Here is a 21,612-nt window from a genome sequence, read left to right as displayed (position 1 = left end):
CCACGACCCCTCGATAGGACCGTCTTGTTGCAGGAAAACAAGCCCAGGGCTAATACTCATTCAGCGATATTGGTGCGTTGCAATGATTTTATATGTTCATACGAGGAAAATATGCGCTGTATGTATAATATCCAAACGTTACTTAAAATGTTATGATGCTATTATAAGTGACTTATATAACCATATAACAATTACAGCACAGAAATAGGCGATCTCGGCCCCTCTAGTCCGTGTCGAAAGTTACTCTCACCTAGTCCCACCGACCTGCACTCAGCCCATACCCCTCCATTCCTTTCCTGTCCATATACCTATCTAATTTTTCTTTAAATGATAATATCGAACCTGCCTCTACCACTTCTACTGGAAGTTTGTTCAACACTTACTTCGAGCTCCCCTGATGATTGACTTATCACTATATTCATGCGAGGAAAATAAGCGCTGTGTGTTTAATATTAAATTCGTTAGATAAACCCTTTTAGAAATGAAATTGAGTGTATTACCAATATTCCGGTCGTGATTAACACCCCCCCACCCCCACCCGCACCCCCGAACAGAATCGCCAAAAACGGTTTGCAGAGAATAATATTGGCCTGCGCACAGGTGCCCGCGCAAGGCTTCATGATCATTGTAGTCTTTCTGGGGGCTTGTCTGTTGGCAACCCTACCACCCCACCGCCCCCGGGTCGGCCGGTCCGCAGCGCAAAAAAGGTTGGGGACCCCTGATCTATTTGAAGAAAAGAATGAATATTAATGACATAAACCAATGGCATTATTATTAAAAGCACTGTAGGAACAGATAAACTGAGGGGAGCATGGATGTAAATTTATTTGAGATCCGTGGTTCAATTAATGCATCATATCATGAAAATGCAAGGAAGTTATGTTAAAGTTTTATAAAATAGTAGATGGGCCTCATGTAGATATTTATGCTCAGTTTTGAACATGAGACTTTGTACAAATGGCTTGATTTTAGCAAAAATGCAGGTTTATTTCAGAATACATTAGACTACACCTGCAAGAAGTACATCCGGCTGCAGCTTCCTCCAGACCACGTTAGGGAACTCCAGAGTGGATAGGGTTGGAAGGCTCAGGGGTTGATTGACAGGGGATACAGGGAGGTAGTTACACCTAAGGTACAACTGTATGACCATCAGGAGAGGTAAAGAGGATATGCTACCAGTGTAGGATACCCCTGTGACTGTAACCGCAGATGCTGCTGGGCAGTGGTGAAACCCAGAAGACAAATGCCACAGCAGCCAGGTCTCAGGGATCAGAAGGGAAGGAGGAGAAAAGGCAAGGGATTGAAAAATTACAGAAACAGGCAGAAGATTCTGCAGATCTAAAAGAAACTCCCAGATAAGACCATAAGACCATAAAATATAGGAGCAGAATTAGGCCATTTGGCCCACTGAGACTGCTCTGCCATTTCATCATGGCCAATCCATTCTTCCCCTCAGCCCCAATCTCCTGCCTTCTCCCTGTATCCCTTCATGCTCTTACCAATCAAGAATCTATCAACCTCTGCCTTAAACTTTAAAAAAAACTTGGCCTCTGCAGCCACATGTGGCGAAGAATTCCCCACAGATTTACCATTCTCTGGTTAAAGAAATTCTTCCTCATCTCTGTACTAAAAGGATGTCCCTCTATTTAGAGGCTGTGTCCTTTGGTTTTAGACTCTCACACCATAGGAAACATCCTCTCTACATTCATTCTGCCAAGGTCTTTTACCATTTGATAGGTTTTAATGAGGTCACCCCTCATCCTTCTGAATTCCAGTGAATACAGACCCAGAGCCATCAATCACTTTTCATATGACAAGCCATTCAATCCTGGAATCATTTTTATGAACCTTCTTTGAACCCTCTCGAGTTAGCACATCCTTTCAAAGATAAGAGACCACAACTGCTCACCAAAATCCAAGTGATGTCCTACCTTTAAAAAGTCTCAACATTACATCCTTGCTTTTATATTCAAGTCCTCTTGAAATGAATGCTAACATCGCATTTGCTTTCCTCACCACAGACTCAACCTGCAAATTGACCTTTAGGGCATCCTGTACAAGGACTCCCAAGTCCCTTTGTGCTTCAGGGTTTTGTATTTTCTCCCCATTTAGAAAATACTCAAGTTTTCATTTCTTTTAACGAAGTGCATAGTGCATAACCATACACTTCTCAACACTGTGTTCCATCTGCTACTTCTTTGCCTATTCTCCAAATCACCCCATCTGTAGCATCTCTACTTCCTCAAACCTACCTGCCCCTCCACCTGTCTTCACATCGTCTGCAAACTTTGCAACAAAGCCATCAATTCCACCATCCAAATCATTGACAATAATATAAAATGTATCAGTCCCAACACAGACCCCTGTAGAACATCACTAATCACCATCAGCCAACCAGAAAAGGCTGCATTTATTCCCATTCTTTACCACCTGCCAATCAGCCACTGCTTTAGCCATGCTAGAATCTTTCCTGTAATGCCATGCGCTCATAGCTTGCTAAGCAGCCTCATATATGGCACCTTGTCAAAGGCCATCTGAAAATCCAAGTACAAAACATCACCGATTCTCCTTTGCCTATCCTGCCTGATATCTCTTCACGGAATTCCAACAGATTTGTCAAGCAAGATTTCCCCTGCTGACTACGGCGTATTTTATCATGTGCCTCTTTGTACCCTGAGACTTCGTCCTTAATAATCAACTCCAACATCTTCCCAACCACTGAGTTTGGACTAACTGGCCTATAGTTTCTTTTCTTCTGCCTCTCTCCCTTCTTAAAGAGTGGTGTGATATTTGCAATTCTCCCATCTTCCTGAACCATTCCCAGAACTAGTGATACTTGAAAGATTACTACTAATGCTTCCACAATCTCTTCACCCAGCTCTTTCAGAGCCCTGGGGTGTACACCATCAAGTCCAGGTGACTTATCCAGCTTCAGACCCTTCAGTTTCCCAAGAACCTTCTCTCTAGTAATGGTAACTTCACACATTTCATGACCTCTGACACATGGAACTTCCACCATACTGCTAGCGTCTTCTGAAGTGAAGAAACATGCAAATACTTATTCAGTTCATCTGACATTTTGTTGTTCCCATTACTACCTTTTCAGCATTGTTTTCCAGTGGTCCAATATCCACTCTCGCCTCTCACCTTATGTATCTGAAGAAATTTTTAATATCCTCGTTAATGTTATTGGCTAGCTTATTTTGGTATTCCATCTTTACCTTCTTAATGACATTTTTAGTTGCCTTCTGTTGGTTTTTAAAAGCTTCCTAATCCTCTAACTTCCCACCAATATTTGCACTATTATATACTCTCTCTTTGGCTTTTCTTAGTCGTCACATTTGTGTCATCTTGCCTTTAGAATACTTCTTCCTCTTTGGGACGTATATATCCTGTGCCTTCTGAATTGCTTCTAAAAATTCCAGACATTGCTACCCTGCCATCATCCCTGCCAGTGTTCTTTTCCAATCATTTCTGATCAACTCCTTTCTTGTACCTCTGCAAATCTTTTTACCCCACTGTAATACTGAAGCATCTGACTTTAGCTTCTCCTTCTCCAATTTCATGGTGAATTCAATGATATTATGATCACTTATCCCTAAGGGTTCTTTTACCTTAAGCTCACTAATAAATTTCAGTTCATTACAAAATACCCAATCCAGAGTAGATGATCACCGAGTAGGTTCAACAATGAGCTGTTCCAAAAAGCCATATCGTAGCCATTCTAGAAATTCCCTCCCTTGGGATCCAGCACCAACTTGATTATGCCAATCTACCTGCATATTGAAATCCCCATGATGATTGTAACATTGCCCTTTTGGCATGCATTTTCCATCTCTCGTTGGAATTTGTAGACCACATCCTTAACACTTTTTGCGGTCTGTATACAACTTCCATCAGAGTCTTTTTACCCCTGCGGTTCCTTAGCTCTATCCACAATGATTCAACGCCTTCAGACTCTATGTCACTTCTTTCTAATGATTTGATTTCATTATTTAACAAAAGAGGAATGCCACTCCCTCTGCCTTTCTGTCTTTCCTTTTGATACGGTGTGTATCCCTGGACATTATGCTCCCAGCTACAATCTTCAGTGATACCCACAACATCATACCTGCCAATCTGCAACTGTGCTGCAAGTTCATCTACCTTGTTCTGTAAACCGTGTGCATTCAAGTATAACACCTTCAGTCCTGTATTCACCCTTTTTCGATTTTGTCTGCCTTTTACATTGCAACTCATTCTATTGACTGTAATTTTGCCCTATCTACAGACTCTCCTCACTACACATTGCCTCTGTTTGTAAAGCAGACACCTCATCTTCAGCACTATCACTCTGATTCCCATACCCCTGCTAAATTAGTTTCAACCTTTCTGATGGTATGTTGCCCCTTGGTTCCATGGTCAGCGATGTCTCAGATTGGGTCCACAGCATTCTTAAGGGCTAAGGTGAGCATCCAGAATTGGTGGCATATATTGGTACCAATTACATAGCTAGAAATGTTTTCAGGATGAGGGCCTGAGGAGAGAATACAGGGAGCTAGCTAGGAAACTGAAAAGGAGGACCTCAAGAGTGGCAATCTTTGGAATGCTGCCTGTGCCATGTGCTAATGAGGGTAAGAATATGATGATTTGGCAGATGAATGTGTGGTTGAAGAATTTTTGTAGGGGGCAGGGTTTCAGATTTGTGGATCAGTTGGATCTCTTCTGGGGAGATAGAACCTAGTGTAACAAGACAGGTTACACTTTAATTGGGGGTACCAATATCCTTACAGGTGGGTTTGCTAGAGCTGCTAGGGAGGGGTTACACTAGTTTGATGGGGATGGGAACCCGGGTGATTGGGCAGAGAATGCAGCAGTTGGTGTAAAAGCAGATGCAGTCAAGCAAAAGCAATGGAAAGGGCATAATTACAGCCAGTTGGACTTGTCTATTTTACTGCGAGAAATATCAGGAACAAGATTGGTTGAGCATGGATCAACACATGGAGCTATGACATTGGGCCATTACAGAGACCTGGCAGTCACAGTGGCAAGACTGTCGGGTGAAAGTTCCGGGGTTCAGATGTTTCAAAATGGATAGGGAGGGAGGTAAAAGAGTTGTAGGAATGGCATTGCTAATCAGGGATTGTATCACAGTTGCAGAAAGGGAAGACATCCTGGAGGGATCACCTACTGATTCAGTGTGGATGTAAGTATGAAACAGGAAGGGAGCATTCTCTAGACCACCCAATTGCAAAAGACACAGAGGAGCAGATTGGGAGACAGATTTTGGAAAGATACAAAAATAACTTCAACTTCCCTAATACTGATTATTTTTTATAATGAATATTGAATATTTATTATTGAATATTAGAGCTGATGTTCAACTCCACTTTGCTGATAAAAGTTTCCATTGTGCATTCAAGCTACAAGGGAGATTCAAACATTAGTCATAGTCATACTTTATTGATTCTGAGGGAAATTGTTTTTTTGTTACAGTTGCACCATAAATAATTAAATAGTAATATGTAAATTATGCCAGGAAATAAGTCCAGGACCAGCCTATTGGCTCAGGGTGTCTGACCCTCCAAGGGAGGAGTTGTAAAGTTTGATGGCCACAGGCAGGAATGACTTCCTATGACGCTCTGTGCTGCATCTCAGTGGAATGAGTCTCTGGCTGAATGTATTCCTGTGTCCAACCAGTCCATTATGTAGTGGATGGAGACATTGTCCAAGATGGCATGCAACTTGGACAGCATCCTCTTTTCAGACACCACCGTCAGAGAGTCCAGTTCCATCCCCACAACATCACTGGCCTTACAAATGAATTTGCTGAGGCGAATGCGGAAGGTGAGTGCCAGCTACCTGCCTTTTGATTGCGGAGGGATTGTTCTGCTATCAGAATGGGGAGACTGCCTTTTGGTCGCTGGGGGATCACTCTGCTATGGGAATGAGGAGACTGCCTTTTGATTGCTGGGGGATCACTCTGCTATCGGAGAGGGGAGAGGCTGCTGCTGTGCCCGGAGAATGTCACCCAGGTTTTTTGTGTTTTGCATATGGACTTGGACTATAGACTTCTTTTCAGTCCCATGAGTTTTTTTATATTCTGTGTTTTTCACCCAATCTTTCTCTTTTTTTGTGTGTGGGAGGAGGAATTTGGGGTGGGGTTGATGATCGTACTGACGTTCTTTTCCTTCTTGGTTTCATGCTATCTGGAGAGGGTGAATTTCAAAGTTGTTTACTTTGATCTTTGACTGGGTCTCCTCATAATATAAAAGTTTTAGATGGGGGGCGTGCATAGGAAGAATTCAATTGATCGAAGCATATTTATTATCAAATAATGTATACATTATACACCCTAAAATGTGTTTGCTTACAAGCAGCCACAAAGCAAGAAACCCAAAGGACCCAATTAAAAAAATAAGACCATAATCATTGTGCAGAGAAAGAGGAAATAAAACATATACATCTTTGAAATGAATTGACTTTATTTCTTACATCCTTCACATACATGAGAAGTAAAAATCTTTACGTTATGTCTCCATCTAAATGTTCAAAGTGCAATCATAGTAATTTACAATAAATAGAACAGTCAATGTAAGATAGAATACACTCAAATTGTCATGGTCCAGTCCGTGAAGTCCGTATTCCGGTTCACAGTCAGTTCCATCGACCCTTGCTCCAGGTTTTCCTATCTACCCTGCTTCTGTTCTGTTGAGCTCTAATTGAGGCAGCTGATGCTCGTTGGGGCTGGTTGCATAAATACCTTCAGAGACCAGGGTGTGGCTGCTGGATTGTTCTTACTCCTTGTATCTCTTCCTCTGCCTTCTGTTTCCTCGCCTGAAGCCTTGCCTTGTCTTGCCGGTAACTCTCACCTCGCCTAAAGTTCTTGTTTCATCTTGCATTGCCTGATGCCTTGCCTCGTCTTGCTGGTAACTCTCGCCTCATCTTGCCTTCAGTCTTGTCCTGGAGCCACCCCGTACCTAGTTCCATTCCTGTCCCTTGCCTCCACCGGGTAAGTCAAGCTGTCTTGCCATTACCCTGCGGCTGGTTCTGTCCCTTCCTGTCCCTAGCCTCTAATGGGTAAGTCAGGCCGTATTGCCGTTACCTATGGTTAGTTCTGTCCCTTCCTAACTCTTGCCTCCGTCCGGTAAGCCAGGCCGTCTTGCCGTTACCTGCGGTTGGTTCTGTCCCTTCCTGTCCTTTGCCTCCGTCGGGTGGTGATCCGCGCCCTGCCCCGAAGTCTCCAGCTTCCTGCCTCCTGCCAAGCCTCACCTCAAGTCTCCAGCTTCAAGCCTGAAGACTCCAGCCTCCTGCCTCCTGCCAAGCCTCGCCTCAAGCCTGAAGACTCCAGCCTCCTGCCTCCTGCCAAGCCTCGCCTCTAGTCTCTAGTCTGAAGCCTGAAGACTCCAGCCTCCTGCCTCCTGCCAAGCCTCGCCTCAAGTCCCTAGCCTCAAGACTGAAGACTCCAGCCTCGTCCTTGCCTGGTTCTGGGGTCCGAGCCAGAGGCAAGACCCAGGTATTGTGTCCTTGTCCAGTCTCTGGCTCAGAGTTCAAGCCCGGGCTCCTAGCTCTCTTGTCCAGTCCTGTTCTGGGTTCCCGGTTTTTGTGTCCGTGTCCTTGCCCTCACTTTGTATCGTAGTCCTGCCCCTAATACTTCAGTGTCTGTGTCTTGCACTTGGGTCAGTTCCCAGACACCTCCCTATGACACAAATCAATGTGAATTAATCACTCTGATCGCCTGGTGGAAGAAACTGTCCCAGAGCCTGTTGGTCCTGGTTTTTATGCTGCGGTACCATTTCCCAGATGGTAGCAGCTGGAATAGACTGTGGTTGGGGTGACCTGGGTCCCCAGTGATCCTACGGGCCCTTTTTACATACCTGCCTTTGTAAATATCCTGAATCATGGTAAGTTCAAAACTACAGATGTGCTGGGCTGTCCGCATCACTCTCTGCAGAGTCTTGCAATTAAGGGAGATACAGTTCCCATACCAGGCAGTGATGCAACCAGTCAGGATGCTCTCAATTGTGCCCCTGTAGAAATTTCTTAGGATTTGCGGGCCCATACCTTCAACCATCTGAAGTGAAAGAGGTGCTGTTGTGCATTTTTCATCACACAGCTGGTGTGTACAGACCATGGGAGGTCCTCGGTGATGTAGGTGCCGAGGAATTTAAAGCTCTTTACCCTCTCAACCCCAGATCCATTGATATCAATAGGGGTTAGCCTGTCTCCATTCCTCCTGTAGTCTACAACCAGCTCTATTGTTTTTGTGACATTGAAGGAGAAGTTGTTTTCTTGACACCACTGTGTCTGAGAGATGACTTCTTCCCTGTAGGAAACCTCGTTATTGTTTGAGATAAGGCCAATCAATGTAGTGTCATTGGCAAATTTAATTGGCAGATTAGAGCTGTGGGTGGTGACACAGTCACAGGTATACAAGGAGTAAAGGGGGGACTTAGTACACAGCTCTGAGGAGCTCCTGTATTGAGAATCAGAGAGGTGAAGGTGAGGGAGCCCACTCTTACAACCTGCTGGTGATCTGACAGGAAGTCCTGGATCCAGCTGCACAAGGCAGGGTCAAGGCCGAGGTCTCTGAGCTTCTTATCAAGCCTGGATGGAACTATGGTGTTGAATGCTGAACGGTAGTCCAAGAACAGCATTCTCACATAAGCATCCTTCTCCAGATGTGTAAGGACAGTATGTAGAGCAGTAGTTATTGCGTCCTCTGACGATCAGTTGTGTTGGTAGACAAAATGTAGGGGGTCCAGTTTGGGTGGTAGCAAGCTGCAGATGTAATCCTTGACCAGCCTCTCAAAGCATTTACTTATTACTGAGGTGAGTGCGACAGGACGCCAGTCGTTCAGGCATGTTACCTTGGTCTTTTTTGGTACAGGGACAATGGCGGATAACTTGAAGCAAGAGGGCACTCTCCACTCGGAGAGGGAAAGATTAAAAATGTCAGTAAACACACCTTCCAGTTGTGCTGCGCTCATGCTGAGTACTCGCTCTGGGATGCCGCCTGGTCCCACAGCCTTGTGACTTCCCACTCATTGGAAACATCTGTGTACCTCAGTCTCAGAGATAACCAGGTTGCAGGTTGTAGCAGTGGCTTTCCTCAGAGGATCTGAGCATAAAAGCCATTGAGCTCATCTGGGAGAGAGGCTGTGATGTTGGCGGCACCACAACATTTGGCTTTGAAGTCTGCAATGGTATGCAGCCCTCGTTACAAGTCACATGTACTATTCACTGTGAGTCTTGACTCAATCTTGTCCCTGTATTGTTGTTTCACAGCCTTGATAGCTTTGCACAGATCATAGCTATTTTTCTTGAGCTCTATCTGATTGCCGGCGATGTAAGCTCAATGTTGCGCTGTAACTGCTGCTCGCACAGAACAGAATCCAGTGTTTCTGGTTCGCTGGTTCGGGAAGACCCTGACCAACTTCTGGGGGACAACAGCGTCGATGTACTTCCAAATTATGTAGACTCAGTGAACTCGGAGACATCCTCATCATGAAGATATTCCAGTCAACGTCATCGAAGCAGTCCTGCAGCATGGACACCGATTGGTCGAACAAACAGAGGATGGTTTTAACTATGGCCGCCTCTTGTTTCAGTTTCTGCCTGTACCTCGGCAAAAGCAGGATCGAAAAGTGATCTGATTTTCCAAAAGCTGGGCGAAGGAGAGCTTTGTAACCGTTGTGGAAGGGAGCGTAACAGTGGTCAAGTATTTTATCTCCATGAGTGCTCACCTGGATGTGCTGACAAATCTTCGGAGAGACTTTCATCAGTAACGCTTGATTAAAGTCACTGGCGGCGATATTGTTCATGCAAGCAATAGATGCAAAAGACAGCATTCTGAACCAGATTGAGTCCTTTGATCCTGACACAGTATGTAGACAGGCCGACTAGAGCAGAGGCCATACTGGATCTGGTTCTAGCCAATGAACCTAGTCAGGTGTCAGATCTCCCAGTTGGTGAACGTTTCGGAGATAGTGACCATGCACCCTGACCTTTATCACGGCCTTGGAGAGGGATCGGAGCAGACGGTATGGGAGATTCAGCAGGCTAGGCAGCATCTCAGGAGTCCTGATGAAGGGTCTTAGCTCGTAACTTTGACTTTTTACTTTTTCATAGATGCTGCCTAGCCTGCTGAGTTCCTCCAGTATTTAGTGTGTGTTGCTTTGGATTTCCTGCAGATTTTCTCATGGTATGGGGAAGTATTTATTTGGGGAAGTGGGAATTATGATGCTATTAGGCAGGAAATTGGGTGCATAAATGTAAAATGGATGTACTCAGAAAACACACAAAGGAATGTGGGGTTTGTTTAGGGAGCACCTGCATGTGGTTCTGGATAAGTTTGTCCCTTGGAAGCAGGGAAAAAGATGGTAAGGTGAAGGTACTATAGTTGACAAAAGATGTGGAACATCTAGTCAAGAGAAAGAAAGGACCAAACTTAAGGATTAGGAAGCAAAGATCAGACGGCACTCAAGTTACAAGGCAGCCAGTAAGGAGTTTAAGAATAGATTTAAGAGAGCTAGAAGGGAGCACAAGAAGGCCTTGGAGAGTAGGATTAATGAAAATTCCAAGCCTTCTGCACATATGTGAAAAACAGGAGGATGACTAGAGTGAGGGATGGACTGATCAGGGATAAAAGATGAAACGCACCTGAAGTCAGAGGAGGCAGGGGAGGTCCTTAATGAATACTTTGCTTCAGTATTCACCAGTGAGAGGGACCTTGACAAATGTGAGGTCAGTGTAGAACAGGCTGTGATATGATGAAACATGCCAACATTTATTGACAAATGTACTGGAACTTTTGAAAAGAATTAGAATAGACAAGTCCCTGCAGCCAGACGGGATATAACCCAGGTTACTAGGGGAAAATGGGGAAAGGGATTGCTGTGCGTTTGGCATCCTCACAGGCCACAGAAGTAGTGTCAGAGGATTGATTGGAGTGGGGGATGCAAATGTTGTTTCTTTGTTTAGGAAAGGCAATAGTGATAATACTGGGAACTATAGACCAGCGGTCCCCAACCACCGGGCCGCAGAGCATGCACTACCGGGCCGCGAGGAAACGATATGATTTGGCGATATGAGTAAGCTGCACCTTTCCTCATTCCTTGTCACAGCCACTGATCAGCCATTACGCATGCGAGGTCATGACCCGCGCATCATCCGTGTCAGGGTGGAAAGGAGATCAACTCCCTGAGCTTGCAAATGACGACGGGCTGAAAAGTATGTTTGACATAACATCTCTGTCGGCATTTTGGATCAAAGTCAAGGCTAAATATCGTGAGATAGCTACGAAAGCACTGAAAACATTGCTTTCATTTCCAACATTTTTCTGCGAAGTGGAGTTTTCTGCAATGAATGCAACGAAAACTAAACTGCGGAATAGACTGGACATAAGGAACCCATTCGAGTATTGCTGTCTCCCATCACCCCTCAATAGGACCGTGTTGTTGCAGGGAAACAAGCCTGGGGCTCCCACTGATTCAGCGATATTGGTGTGTTGCAATGATTTTATATATTTATACGGGGAAAATACATGCTGTGTGTTTAATATCCAAATGTTACTAAAAATGTTATGATGCTATTGACTTATAAGTGACCGTATAACAATTACAGCACAGAAACAGGCAATCTCGGCACTTCTAGTCCGTGCCGAACGCTACTCTCACCTAGTCCCACCGACCCGCACTCAGCCCATAACACTCCATTCCTTTCCTGTCCATATACCTATCCAATTTTTCTTTAAATGATAATATCGAACCTGTCTCTACCACTTCTACTGGAAGTTTGTTCAACACTTACTTCAAGCTCCCCTGATAATTGACTTATCACTATATTCATGCGAGGAAAATATGCGCTGTGTGTTTAATATTAAATTCGTTAGATAAATCCTTTTAGAAACAAAATTGAGTGTATTACCCACTTATCGCCTATATTCCGGTAGTGATTAACACCCACCCCCACGAACAGAATTGCCAAAAGGATTTGCGGGTGGGGGGAATCGGCAGGTCACGATGAGCATGCGCACTGGTACACGCGCAAGACTTCATGGTCATTGTAGTCTTTCTGGGGAAACAACGCATTTGACTGCTACTCTTGTCCGTTGGCAACCCCCGCCCCCCCCCCGCCCCCGTTGGCCGGTCCGCAAGAATATTGTCAATATTAAACCAGCCCCCCATGCAAAAAAGGTTGGGGACCCCTGCTATAGACTAGTGAGTCTTACATCAGTGGCGGTAAAACTATTGGAAAGGATTCTGCAAAACATGATTTATGGGCATTTAGGGAAACACAGTCAGAAAAGTGATAGTCAACATGGCTTTGTGAGGTCTGTGAGCCTGACTTCTTCATGGAAGTGACAAAACAAATCGATGAAGGCAGAGTGATGAACGTGACTTCAGTAATGCATTTGATAAAGCTCCCCACGGTACGGTCAATCAGAAAGTCAGCATGCCTAAAGCCCATCCAACTTGGCTGCGTGGATCCAGAATTAGCTTGTACCCAGAACCGGCGAGTGGTAATAGATGAGTGTATTCTTCCTGTAAGCCAATGACCAGTGGTGTTCTGCAGGGATTGGTTTTGCTGAAAATCCTACTCTCTGTGACTTAGATGAGGAAGTGGAAGGGTGTGTTAGTAATTTTCCAAATGACATTGTTTTGAGACAGATATTTCAGATAAAAACAACGGCGCATGCGTACCAACTTTAATTGTCTGCTCGCGAGTGCATGTACAAGTATATCATAGCATCCTCCTTTTTATCAAAGCAAAGAAAAGGAACAAGTGTATTAACAATTTAACTCAATTTCTTTGAAGTCTGCTTTCCAGTGTATTTTCATGGAATTAACTTTCAAAGCATTCATTAATCATGCCTTATATTTCTTATGCCTGTCACAAATACATACCACTCATCATTTCCATTTGTATAAGCATATATACAAAATATAAAACATACTAAAATTCGACTTTAACTTCAAACTACAAACTACACAACCTCAGATAGGACATGGTCCTTCTCTGAGTATAAACGTGACAATAAAATGCCAAATAGTGCCACAGACTTTTTGTTCCATTGTTCGTGCAACTATTCAATGTGGGACAAAGTCTTCTAGATCTTGTGGCCTTTTCACTTTGTGGCCAGAACGAGTTTTTACTGTTTTGTCCAAATCCTGTTGTTTGTTATTTGCATGTTTCAACGTTTGTGTTAGTGTTTGTGTTGTGTCATTAGCCTCTGCTAATGTTTGGCTGCGTGCATTTGATGCAGTAGGCACACTGCAACACCTTCAATAACTCCAAAAGACTGAAGTTGGGTAAAATACTGGAAGGCTTTTATTCACTATACAATACGACCTCCATGCTGAGTGTCTGCCCCGGACTGAGGGGGAGGGGCAAGGCAATATCACCTTTATTCAGGAACTGTGGGAGGAGCCACAGGGGCAGTCAGCAGAGGGTCGTGTCCAGACAGCTAACCCAGTTGCAACATATATATGGTTTACCACACACACTGTGGTCATTGATCTCGGTTGTTTGACCTAGTTTTGCCTGTTCATATGTGATTAGCTTTTCAGGCAGTTCCTCAGCCAGCTTTCGTAGATGTGTGCGATTATGTTGGTAGATCCCAGAAGGGGTTTGAACTACATATGAATGCTCATCAAGGCGCCGACACACAATTGCTTTCTCCCAATTCTTTTTACCTTGCACCAGGGGTTGCATGCGCACGGTATCCCCTTCGTCGAGTGGGGCAAGATCTTTGGCTGATTTGTTGTAATTGTCGGACTTCTGCTGGACGCATTGTTTCATATGCTCGCGTTTGCATACAACTCTGGGTTCCAGTAAACTCGCTGTTGTAGGCAGGAGCGTGTATGTGCGGCAATTAATCAAATGCTGGGCAGGACTCATGCCGAGCCCTTGTGAAGGTGTGTTGCGATGGTCTAGAAGTGCAAAGTCGGGATCTGCTCGTGATTTGTTGCTCTTTGTGAGGATCCGCTTAGATGTTTTAACTGCTGATTCAGCTTTTCCATTCGCTCTGCTATTTCCGGGGCTGTTACACAAGTGCTCAAAATCTCCTTCTCGTGCAAACCTGTGGAACTCTGCTGACATGTATTGTGGCCCATTATCACTAAGCACTTGTGTTGGGCTACCATATCTCACAAAATGAGCCTTCAATTTGTGATTAACGGCTGCGCTGGTCGTATCGCAAAGGAGATCTACCTCAAAGAAATTGCTGTAGTAATCAACGGTGACGAGGTACTCTTCTCCTTTGAACGTAAACAGGTCGGTACCTGTCTTTTCCCACGGCCGAGCAGGTACCTCATGACTCATAAGCGATTCTTTCTGCTGACTCATTTCGTATGTGTGACAAATATCACATGTAGCAATATATTGCTTGATGTCGCTGCTCATACCTGGCCAAAAAAGACATTCGCGTGTGCGTCTGATGCATCCTTCTATACCCAAGTTTGACAAATGAATTCTTTCCTTCATTTGCTTTCACTCACTTTGCGGTATGATGACATGCTCACCTCTGAAGATTAAGCTGACTTGGACTGCGAGCTCATCCCTATAGCTGTAGTAAGGTGTAAGTTGCTCTGGTAGCGCGTCACATTCGCTCAGCCATCCACTGATGATTACGCATTTCAACATCTGTAGTGTGTCATTATACGCTGTTTCTATGCGAATCTGCTCTAGACGCTCATCATGGATTGGCAGGTGCGATAACATGTTGACTTCGTTGAAGCTGTTCTCCTGGCCTGGAGTACCGCTAACTGCTCGCGATAGCACATCCGCGAGGTGCATGAGCTTTCCTTTGACAGTAAGTGATGTCGAAGTCATAGTTCTGCAGGTGAAGAAGCATTCCCTGTAGGCGCTTTGGTGCCTTCACCAATGGCTTCTTAACTATCATTTTGAGCGGCTTGTGATTGCTGAGCACTCTTGTAAAGCGGCCAAAAGTGTATTGATGAAAACGTTCAAGGGTAAAAACGATTGCGAGCATTTCCTTTTCGATTGCCACGTAACGTGTTTCTGTGTCCGTTAGCGCTCTGCTTGCATATGCGATTGGACGTCCATTCTGGAGGAGTGCTGCCCCTAGGCCTTTGTTGCTGGCGTCACATTGGATGGTTAGCTCTTCCTTAGAATTGTAGTATGCTAACACCAGTGCTTCGGATACCATCCGCTTGATCTTGGAGAGAGCGTTTTGCTGCTCAGCTGACCACTCCCATGCTACATCTGGCTTGGTCAGCTGTCTTAATGGCTCAATGGTAAATGAGAGACTTGGTAGAAAACAGCTCAGGTAGTTGACAAAATCCGATCAATCACTGCACTCGCTGCACATCCGTGGGTGCTGGCATGTTGAGAACGTCAGCGACCTTTTTAGGATCAGGCTGAAGTCCCTCACTTGTGATGAGGTGCCCCAAAAAGGGTACCACTGTCACTCTGAAGACAGAGTTGTTCTTGTTGAGCCTGATATGCTGCCCTGCACAACGCTATAATAGCTGCTCAAGTTTCACATCATTACCGGCGATTGCCTTTTCCTGCGTTTTCCCTTTTCCGTACACCAGAATGTCGTCTGCGACGCAGATCACTCCCAGTAGTCCTTCCAGCGCCTGATGCAGCCTGCGCTGGGAGATCTCTGATGAAATGCTGGTTTCAAACAGGAGTCTGAACCATCTATACCGCCCGAAAGGTGTGTTGAAAGCAGTGAGCATGCTTGATTCGCTGTCCAATTTCACTTACCAGGATGCGAAACTCATATCAAGCTTGCTGGAAACTTTAGCCTGGTCAAGATCTGGCAAAGTGTCCTCTATCACCGGAAGGGGATAGGGTTCTCTCCTCAGTGCTTTGTCCAATGGTGAAAGGTCAATGCATATACCAAGATTGCCGGTCTTCTTCTCTGCGACCACTAGCTGGCTAACTCTCCTTATAGGTTCATGGACGGGAGCTATCACCTTGCTGTCTACCAGTTGATCAAGCTCAGCTTTCACTTTCCACTTCATAGTGTGAGGTAGATGTCGTGGGGTAACACTGTAGGTTGAACTTCCTCATCAATCTGCAGGTGGGCTGCACCTCGAAGCTCCCCAAGTGCATCATCGAACACCTCTGCATAGCGTTCTTCTGGTGTGCATTGTTTTTCTTTAAGAGTAGATCCATGCACCCTGTGGAAGTTGTCATCGTTGAACGTAATCAGCTTCATTTGCTGGCTGCCCCTGCTTCCCAGCAATGGTGTAAAGTCGTCAGTGACCACGACAAATTCGACAGAATACTTGCGGTTCGTCATGGCGTTACGCAATTTCAGTCTGCACATCCCTTCTGCATCCATGGTGGTCTTGTTCCCCATCATCAGCTTTTTTGTGTATTATCTTAGTGTGTGGTCTACTCCCTCCAAGTATTTGTGGGGTAAAATGTTAATGCTCGCCTCGCTGTCGATTTGGAAATCTATTGGTTTTCCATTGATGAGCATCTGTGTGAATACGTCATCCTTTGTCATCAAACTGTTGACCACCAGTGTGACATTGTCGATAAACTCGGTGCTGCTGTCACTGTCAGTTTGGTCATCGCTTTGTGCTTCCACCCCATGCACGGGCTTCTGCTTGCATACCTTTGCAAAGTGATTTTGAATGCCACACGCCTTGCACACCTGCCCGTATGCTGTGCACTGTTGTTTGTCTCTTGCATGTTCCGTGCCACAGTACTTGCAAGGGTTCACTTTGCTTCTGTAGCTGTTCAAGGTGCCTTTTACTCTGGCTCCACCACTAGCACTGGCCCTCTGTCCAGGATGCTTTGAACCTTTCTTGTTAGTGCGAGGTTTAATCCCATGGACAGTAGTGGATCTGCTATCTGCAGCTGTACTGAATGCTTGTAGATGTGATTCAGCCATTTCTGTGCTTTTACAGATATGTCAATGCAGTTATTGAGCGATAGCTTTCTCTCTTTTAACAGACGTTTTCTGGTTTAGGAGTCGTTAATGCCCAGTACGATCTTGTCTCTCAGCAGACTGTCTGACATACACGAGCAAAATTACGTGTCTTTGCCAGAGATCTAAGGCTGGCAAGAAACAAATCAAAGGTCTCACTTTGTTCTTGTTGCCGCTTGTTGAACAAGTACCATTCATAGGTCTCATTGTTCTCACCGATAGCATATCTGTCAAATGCAGCTAAAATCTTTGTGAGGTCTTAGCCTTCAGCCTCATCTGCAAACACAAAACTGTTGTAGACCTCAAGTCCTGACGGCCCAATTGTATGTAAAAATAATGCCGTCTGGTATGCCGGAACTTGTTTGTACAGTTGTGCTACAACGCTGTAGTTAGTCCACATCTGCCGCCATGTCTTCCATCCGTCTATCACCCCGTGGTTGACCGTCACGGCCGGTGGCGGGCGGATGCCGCTGAACGGGGGAGGACTTCTGCCCCGACCACGGTCGCCCGCGGGTGCTGGGTGCCGCTGAGATTCTGCTGTCTCACCTCCAGTCATTGCCACTGCACCGGTCTCTATTTGTGGCTGGTTGCTTGTCTCGGTCGACATTTTTCTACTCTTACACTCACCCTCCGATGTTTCAGAGTTGCGCTATTATTATGCTGCCAACCGCAAGTTGAAAAAAATCAGGCACTGCAGTTGAAAAAAGCAATTTTCTGAGCCCCAACACTGCCACCATGTTTCGAGACAGATATTTCAGATAAAAACAACGGCACATACGCACCAACTTTAATCGTCTGCTCACGAGTGCATGTGCAAATATATCATAACAGACATAAAGATTGGTGGTCTTGTGGATAGAGTAGAAGGTTGTCACATGTTACAATGGGACATTGATGGGATGCAGGGTCGGGCTGAGAAGTGGCAGATGGAGCTCAATTTGAAAAAATGATAACTAATTCACTATGGAAATTTGAACTTGAAGGCAGAATATAGGGTTGATCGTGGAATTCTTAAGACCTTGGAGAAATGGGAATCTTGGGGTTCATGTCCATCAATCCTTCAAAGTTGCAGCACAGCTTGATAGGGTAGTTAAGAAGGTATATGGTGACATGACCTTCAGTAGTCACGGGATTTAGATCAAGAACAGTGAGGTAATGTTGCAATTCTATAGAACTCTATAAAACCCTGGTCACACGAGGTTTGTTCTGGTCAGCTTATTAAAGGAATAATGTCGAAGCTCTAGAATGAATACAGAGGAGATCTACCAGGATGATGCCTGGATTAAAAGCATGTCTTACAAGAATAGGTTAAATGAACTATGGTGTTTGTCTTTGGAGAGAAGGAAAATTAGAGGTAAACAAGATGATAAGAGGCAAGATAAGAGACATAGATTGTGTGGACAGCTAGAGATTTCTTTTGTCCATGCAGAAATGACTAATACAAGGAGCCATAGCTTTAAGGTGTTGGGAATAAAGTATAAAGTGGAAATCAGAAGCAGTTAAATATTATACTATACCACACACACACACACACACACACACACACACACCAGATGTCTGGTGCGTGGAAAATGCTCCCAGTTGTGATGGTAGAGGCAGATACATTATGGACATTTAAAAGACACTTAGATAGGCACATTTAAAAGACACTTAGATAGGCAAAGAAAAGTGGGAGGGAAAAGTTAGATTGATCTTGAAGTGTAGGGTCAGCACAACATTGGGGAACAAACAGCCTGTTTGGAGCTGTACTGTTCTACGTTCTATGAATGGAACTAGTGTGAAGGCCTTTGTTTTGTGGAGACTGTTGGAACTAGGACAAATGCTCATTAAGAGAAGTTCTGAGAAGAGGTTTGAACAGGTGCTCAAAATCACGAAAGGCTTTAATAAAGTAAGAAAAGGAAAAAAACATCTAATGGCAGACATGCCATTTATCAGAGGACGCTGATTGTTAAAGGATGAGAAGTGATATGAAGGTAGAGTATACAATTGAAGTTATTTCAATCTGAGTGTACTGCTGAAGAGGGCTATGAATGTAGATATAATTGTAAGAATAGGGCACAAGTAGTAATATAAAAATATTACAGCTTTGGGGAGAGAGCACAATAGCACAGTCACTTGAAAAGCTCCAAGACACAACACTGGCATGACAAACCAAATCACTTCCTTCTCTGCTGTGTCAGACAATGATCCTTTCTCATAAGTGACCAGGGATAATTTATTACTTTCGAATAAGTAGTAATGTCCTTTTTGGGATCTCTTCTGATGAAGGACACCTCTGTGTGATCAATACATTCCCTTGTATCCCCCTTCCATATTTAATTTGCAAATTTACTTTTGTTGGTTATTTTGTGTTATAGCACTAATCTAACATCCATAGTAACTTACAGGATGTAGCTGCAGTGTGTTCAATACTCCAACAATCTGATCATGTGCCTCTGTTTGAAAATACACTTTAAATTTATGGTCCATTAAGACTTGAGAAGAAATAAATGACTCTATGCCTCGTGAAGCCCCCTTCTTCAGTGACTAGTGATGGATTAAAACTCCAGAGTGCTATTAACAAATTAAATTAATTTCCCATTCAAAAACTTTACTTCTCTATGTTTTAAATCTTTTTATACACTTGGTAAAAAAAAGTCTGTGGAAATACACAGGAAAAATAGGACTGCAAAATTAAAAAAACATGCACTTACATCATTGAATTTCCCAACAGCATGACATGGTTTACTGAAATATTTTGTCATATTGTTTTTAAGGGAGTCAACTCAATGCATGAGAAGAAAATCTATACAAAAAAAAGCTTGAGAAAGGATAGAATTGGATGGAAGAATTGATTTTTCAATCTTAACGTCTTCCCCTGAATAATTTATTGTAAACGTTTGACAAGTGCTGTACCAAAAGAAAAATAAGTGATTGAAGGGGAGAGCTTCTTTATTTAACCAAGAGTGGTTGTAGTAACCTTTATGAGCATAGAAATCACTATTTTTCTACATATTGTAAGAAAATGTTTAATGAAATTACAAACATAGTTTCTATGTTTATGCCATTTTCAAGATAATGAAATCACAATTTATGTACTAGACCTGCGGTCCCCAACCACCAGGCCGTGGACCAGTGCCGGGCCGCAAAGCATGTGCTACCAGGCTGCAAGGAAACGATATGAGTCAGCTGCACCTTTTCCTCATTCCCTGTCACGCACTGTTGAACTTGAACATAGGGTTGTCAACTGTCCTGTATTTGCCGGGACATCCCGTATATTGGTCTAAATTGGTCAGTCCCATACGGGACTGCCCTTGTCCCGTATTTCCCCTGCTAAGGTAGAGCGTTCCTATGAAACCATTCGTAAGCCGAAATGGCGTAAAACGAAGAAGCAATTACCATTAATTTATATGGGAAAAATTTTTGAGCGTTCCCAGATCCAAAAAATAACCTACCAAATCATACCAAATAACACAAAACCTAAAATAACACTAACATATAGTAAAAGCAGGAATGATATGATAAATACACATCCTATATAAAGTAGAAATAATGTATCTACAGTACACTGCAGTCAGGAAGATTAAGCCAAAACCAATTTGTGGGGAAAAAAAATCGGCACGTATGCACATACGCAAGTCACGCATGCGCACACAGGTGCCCGCACAAGGCTTCACGGTCATAGAAGTCTTTCCCGGGGTAAATACAAGTGTCCCGGGATTTGACTGCTACTTTTGACCCGTATTTGGGAGTGAGAAAGTTAGCAACACTAACTGTAAAGGATATGTTGAGGTGAGTTTAACCCTACTTGAACACCTCCCCCCTCCCCCCCCCATCGGCCAGTCCACAAGAATATTGTCAATATTAAACCGCTGCAAAATAGGGTGGGGACACCTGTACTATACCAAAATGTTGACCATTTTTGAATATTAGGTGGACCACACAATAAATTGAGTACTGTTCCTGAACTGGCCATTTGGGGCTTAAAGCTTCCTCCATTCATGGAGATAAATGCTGATTTTCAAGTCTCAAAGCCATTTTCTGGCATTGTCCCCATACCATAGAAACATAGAAAACCTACAGCATAATACAGGCCCTTTGGCCCACAAAGCTGTGCCAAACATGTCCTTACCTGAGAAAATACCTAGGGTTACCCATAGCCCTCTATTTTTCTAAGCTCTATGTACCTATCCAGGAGTCTCTTAAAAGACTCTATCGTATTCACCTCTACCACCGTCGCTGGCAGCCCATTCCGCACACTCACCACTCTCTGCATAAAAAACTTTGTACTGACATCTCCTTTCTAACTAATTCCAAGCACCTTAAAACTGTGCCCTTTCATGCTGGCCATTTCAGCCCTGGGAAAAAGCCTCTGACTATCCACACGATCAATGCCCCTCAGCATCTTACGCACCTCTATCAGATCACCTTTTGTCCTCCGCCGAGTTCACTCAGCCTATTCTCATAAGGCATGCTCCCTAATCCAGGCAGCATCCTTGTAAATTTCCTCTGCACCCTTTCTATGGTTTCCACATCTTTCCTATAATGAGGCGACCAGAACTGAGCACAGTACTCCAAGTGGGTTCTGACCAGGGTCCTATATAGCTGCAACATTACCTCTTGACTCCTAAACTCAATCCCATGATTGATGAAGGCCAATGCACCAGCTGCTTTGAGTGTCCTATGAACTTGGACCCCAAGATCCCTCTGATCCTCCACACTGCCAAGAGTCTTACCATCAA

The 21,612-nt window shown here is 44.1% G+C and overlaps 1 protein-coding gene across 1 annotated transcript in view; it reads right to left on the bottom strand.

The window, feature by feature from the left end:
• LOC134348912 (glutamate receptor ionotropic, delta-2-like) overlaps window positions 1-21,612 on the bottom strand; it is a 595,898-nt gene that overhangs the window by 332,262 nt on the left and 242,024 nt on the right. The window lies entirely within an intron of this gene.

This window comes from Mobula hypostoma, chromosome 7 (genome assembly GCF_963921235.1).
Source record: "Mobula hypostoma chromosome 7, sMobHyp1.1, whole genome shotgun sequence".
Lineage (NCBI taxonomy): Eukaryota > Metazoa > Chordata > Chondrichthyes > Myliobatiformes > Myliobatidae > Mobula > Mobula hypostoma.
This window is presented reverse-complemented; position numbering and strand designations above follow the sequence as displayed.